Below are 6000 nucleotides of genomic sequence, written 5' to 3' on the forward strand. Positions count from 1 at the left end.
AGGGATGCAGTGCAGTGAAGAGGTTGCCACTGGCCGCCCCCCCCCCCCCCCCCCCTCGTCCGTCTGCGCTTCGTCTCACAGCTTCTGTTTTGTGAATGATGACTGTCTTTCAAAGTAATTGATGTCTAGGGAAAAGGTTGTTCAGCCTTGCTCCTGAAACTAGGCCCTGGAGGAAGGCCTTTCCCTGCTCCTGTCCTGTGGAGCTGTCTTGTTACCCCTCACCACCACCACCAAACCACGCAATAGAAAGAGTTAGCGGTTCCGTTGATAGATGTAACGTTGCGGTTGAACTTTGCGATGATTTCCAGCGGTAACCTTGCCGCGGAGACGATGGATGTTCTTGTCCTCTGTATCAGTCGAAATGTTGCCAGATCAAAGGCTATTTAGCCTAGTAATCATTCAGAGAGATAGGACACAGCCTTTAATATAACAAACTGTCAGTCTGGCAGGCTAATGACCACAGGAAGGATGAGGAAGCTTTGGGACTCGCTTGTTTAGAAATTGTTTGTATAGCGCTTTCAATTTCCAAAATATCCGATAATGTGAGGTGAAACTGTAGCCAAGTCCAATCATTTCAAGTGGATTTGCTTTCAAATTCTAATATTGAAAACGATGTCCTATATATCCATCGCACTGACGGATCATTGAGAATCAGTGCTTTATCGTCGGCAAATAAAGTGCAGTTTGCAATTGACTGAATTGAAAGTGACTGCAACACGACCCCACTCAGGATTTATGTTTGAGAGGGTAATCCCAGACTGGCCCTGTATGGTTTTTCTTTTACTTTCCATCACCGGCGCCCCATCCTCTCCCCTCCCACTCTACTTGTATGTCTTCCTCCCTGCGTCTTCCTCCTCTGAGGTCAGCCCGAGCACCCCACCCCCTCTGGCCCTCCTACATAGCAGCCTGACCTTGGAGCGGACAGGTTCTCATTCATCAGTAACAGAAAACATCCCTTCGCTCAGGCAGGGCCACCCTAACCCTTGTGTAAGCCCTTCCTGCGATACGAGAGCTATAACAAGCTAACGTGCTAACAACCTCATGCAATACACCTGGATTTGGAATGGTCTACTCAGAATCCAGTCCAATATTCTCTTAATTTCAAAGCCTTTGATTGTAAAGGGGGAGCTCGGTAAGAGAGCATTCATCTTTACAGAAACATCCCGGTAGACACGGGCAGTTGGAAGCAGAAAGATGAGCTAAAATGAGGTAAAATACAGAGTAAAACAATACAACATAGACACCAACGAAAAAGATTTACATGAAGTATAGAACTGGAATGAATGACTTCAGGGTGTGATATTTCCCCCCCTAATTGAAGCATTTGCTTAGTTCTGTCTGGAGTGCTCGATAGCCATTGCTTTGTAGGGTGGAATTTTTTTATGAAGTGTCTGAAAGATGTCTGACATCTGGCTCGCACACTAAACATGCTAATGGTCCCCCCATGCTAATGGTCCCCCCATGCTAATGGTCCCCCATGGTCCCCCCATGCTAATGGTCCCCCCATGCTAATGGTCCCCCATGCTAATGGTCCCCCCATGCTAATGGTCCCCCCATGCTACTGGGGGAGTGGACATTTGAGTCGAAAGTTACTTTAGACTACCCTGTGACTAGTACCGAAGAATATATAAAATGTATATTGATCACTCAATACGAATGACGATATGTATAGGCTAAAGGCTTCCATATGGATTTTATTTAAATTGATTTGACGTGATGAGTAAAATTGTGAGGCTGATCAGTATCTAGGAGATGCTCTTCTCTCAAGACTCAAGTCATTAGTGGAATAATATCTGTTTGGGTGCAGCTACATCATGGATTATGGTTATAACTTATAACCATAATATAGTATCGGTATGCACCAATAGCAATTTTCTTTCATTCTAAGAGTTCTATTTGTTCCGAATGTTTTTTGTGGTTGTTCCTGACGGTTGATTGGTGCATCTCTAGTATTTACTTCATGTATTTATGTTATGTAGTTTGTGTGTGTATGTACAGTATGTACTTGTACAGAAGTAGGTAAATGTATGAACAACACTTTCAGTAGGACCACTGAAAGTGTTATTAAAAGAAATCTTCAACCTCAAAAGGGAATGTAGAATTTAATGATATTTTGTCATATGTACGATATAATAACAATGCATACAATTAGGGATGCCCCGATCGATCGGCCAATGATCGGTATCGGCCGATATTCAGTATAAATATGAGATTGGTGAATTCCGATAATGCTTTATTTTCGCCGATCGTGAAAACCGATCGAAAAACATGATTCTTAGCAGAGTTCTCACTCACTGACTTCTCTCTCAGGCACACAGCTGCTGCAGCACACTGCCCCTCCCCCTCCTCCTCCTCCTCCTCCTCCTCCTCCTCCTCCCCCTCCCAGACCCATGTCAACAGAGGCTCCAGCAATAGTCTGCTCTAGTGCATGCAACCTCTGTGAGCTAACGTTAGCTACCTAGCTAACGTTACTGTTTAAACAAAATTACCCAGTCAACTATTTACTTTTAGTTTAATACATGAGGCATTGTCTAACGTTATCTAGCTGGCTAGCTACTGATAGCTCCTGATATCAACAAATGCTCCAGCAATAATCGAGTGCATGATACCTCCGTTAGCTAGGTAGCTAACGTTAGCTCACGTTAGCTCACTGTTTAAATGAAATGTCCCAGTAAACTAAATAGTTCACTGAGGCGTTGTCTTAACGTTATCTAGCCGGCTAGCAGTAGCTACAGATAGCTCCTGATATCAATGTCTTATAACATTGATTCGATGCATATTCAAGCCCCTGGCTTGCATCGCAGTCACGAAAGGGGCTAGCTGAGGGCATGCTGAATGTGATTTGACCAAAGCAGAGTATACACACAGACAGTGGAGCTGTTTGCAGATAGCGAGCATTTTGACTTGTTGCGTGGTGGCGATGTCTCGCAGATAATACAACTACAAGTATAATTATATAATATATATTTTATACAATTTTTTTTTTTTTATAAAACCAAAAACGATCGGTATCGGCCGATATGGCTCATAGACGATCGGTGATCGGTATCGGTGGCAAAAACATGATCGGGGCATCCCTACATACAATATGTAGTCATGTTGCTATATAACAATTTTCAGTCATTACTATACAATCATTTTGAGTCATATTACTATACAATAATTTTCAGTCATATTGCTATCACAGTATCTGTCATAATGTTGACATACAGTATAAATAAACTGGACTTTTGAAGAAGTCTTTATTCATCATGCAGTGACACACACATGCGATGGCCGGCACACACAGGAACACACACATGCAATTTCTTGGGGTCGCCGATGAAATTGAGTGTCTGTGCTTGACCCATCCCGTCATCCTTCCCCCCAAGGGCAGCCGGGAGCAGATAGGGGCTGTGGCGTGGGGCCGCACCCCGGGGACCAATCTAAGTGCTCCTGTCCATCTTCGTCAGGGACGCGACAGCGTTAGCGATCTGTTCTGCATGTTTTTCCATTGTGTTTATCTTATCGGGAGGGGAAACCCTTGCAAGCACGGGGAGAACATGCAAACTCCACACAGAAAGGCCCGGGAGCAACACGGAAACCTGATCCCCAAGCGGGAATCGAACCCTGGACCTTCTAGCTGTGAGGTGTTAACCACTACTCCACCGTGCCGCGTACATATAGTATAGTGCTGTTTAGTTCATCTTGTACATGTTGTATATATTTGGAGGTGTCTTTCACATCGGCTTGTTAGTCCCTGCTGGCGTGTGCTGGAGTGTTTATCTCTCAACTGTGCGTGTACAAGTATTTATTTCAAAATGTTTGAGAACGTTTACAAGTGTTTATTCCCAAACGTGCATTTGTGTGCATGTGTGTGTGCATGTGTGTGTGCATAATATCCACGAGTGTGTACATGTGGACAAGTGCTCAGTGAATAAACGCACATTTCACATGTATGCATGCTTATCTCCAAAACATCGGGGCATTGGATGAGTTGATTCCTAATTCCGGGGCGCATATGTATGAGGGCCTATTTCCAGAACGTGTGTGCACTTGTGCAAGTGAGTGCTTATTTCCCAAATGTGTGCGTGTGTGAAGTGTGGGGCGTGTGTGTGTGTGTGTGTGTGTGTGTGTGTGTGTGTGTGTGTGTGTGTGTGTGTGTGTGTGTGTGTGTGTGTGTGTGTGTGTGTGAAGTGTGGGGCGTGTGTGTGTGTGTGTGTGTGTGTGGTGTGTGTGTGTGTGTGTGTGTGTGTGTGTGTGTGTGTGTGTGTGTGTGTGGAGAGAGAGAGCAGACGCTCCCAGCAGCATATGTTTGGCATGGCTGGGGCCGGGGAGCAGCTTGCGTCTGGCTGGCTGGCTGCGGCGGAGTTGTGCGTCACCACGACTCAGAGACTTTCACAAGACTCTAACCGATGGGAGGATCACCTCCTTGCGGTGCAGCTGGGTCCCTGCTAGGGTGTGTGTGGGGGGGGGGGGGGGGGGGGGGATCGATTCACATAAGAATCACGATTCTATCTTCTACCGATTTCAAAATCAATTCATGTTCAAGTTTCTCCTGACCTAAAAACGATACATCTTTTGTCTCGCTAAACCTACAGATGGCGCTATGTCGCCAGGCCTGTTTCCACCCAGGCAGGAAGTGCAGTGGAGCATCCGCGGCTTATTTACCAGACAGACTGCAGGGAGCGGCCTGGTGGTGGAGGAGGAACTGACGTCACATATTATTCTATGAGGAGGAAAAGTTGCTAAACTAAATAAAATCTGCTCCCAATGAAAGACACACTTTGGATCTCCCAGGGGAAGAAGGAACTTAAAACTCACACAATATGCAAGCGTAGCAAAAACGACTCTGAAGTATTTTGGGAATATCTACTTGATGAACTGATGACTGATGAACAGTGAAGACCAAACTAAACCTATGGTGATGAGCACACCCGGTCCTCATCATGCAGATCAGTTACATCCCAATCCTATAGGGGCAGTAGTTACACCCAGACTGTCTTGCAATGTGAGGAATTCACAGCAGTTACTACAAACAAGAGAACTCGCATCATACGCTATCTCCAGAGACCAAAATAAGTGGCACAACAACCTCCAGTGTCAAACATTCTGGTCAAACACTCTTAGCCAAACTTCTAGCCAAACTTCTAGCCAACTCTGAACGGGTGAAGAAAATATTTCATTTCATAACATATGCATCCCTACAGCGCCGTTGACCATGAAGTTTGACAATTGAGCCCAGGACCTGGTATATAATCTTGTCTGCTTTTTACTGAGCTCAGTCACCTTCACTGGCAGCTCAGTCACCTTCATTCGTGAATCGTGACACATTGCTGACTGGCAGCTCTAGTATTCAGCCACCTTCTTTTATAATGTGTCTTTCTGCATGACTAATCGTGGCAATATGCAGGATTCAGCGAACGATTTGTACTTTGATAAGGTGAAAACATATCACAAGACTGAAAACTGAAATGGAATTTGTGTATCGAATTTATATACACATCTCACATCCAAGTTTCAAGTTTTGTTTTATTTGTCACGTATAAAGTGAACATGTATACAGTGAAATGCTTGGTTCTGTATGAGCCCCCTGAGAATGTGCTTCATACAGTAAAAAAGTTAAAATAATAAAGTCCAAACACTATACAAATAATTAAGGCTGTCAAAGTTAACGCTGTATTAACGCGGTATCGCCCGATTCTATTAACGCCACTATTTTTTGTAACTCACGATAAACTTAAAAATAAATAAAAAATCTTAATAAAAAAAATAAAAAATTTAGACTTCACTCAGGTGTATTATTGATACTCTCATTGATACTATGTTTGTTTCTGACTCAAAGTGTGTGCGTATGTGTGTGTGTGTGTGTGTGTGTGTGTGTGTGTGTGTGTGTGTGTGTGTGTGTGTGTGTGTGTGTGTGTGTGTGTAGGTGTGTGTGTGTAGGTGTGCGTGTGTGTGATAGAGAGAGATAGAGAGGGGGGTGAGAGAGATGAGGAAGGGGCAAGAGAGAAAGAGAGC

The sequence above is a fragment of the Notolepis coatsorum genome (assembly GCF_963971535.1).
Source record: "Notolepis coatsorum genome assembly, chromosome: 17".
Taxonomy (NCBI): Eukaryota; Metazoa; Chordata; class Actinopteri; order Aulopiformes; family Paralepididae; genus Notolepis; species Notolepis coatsorum.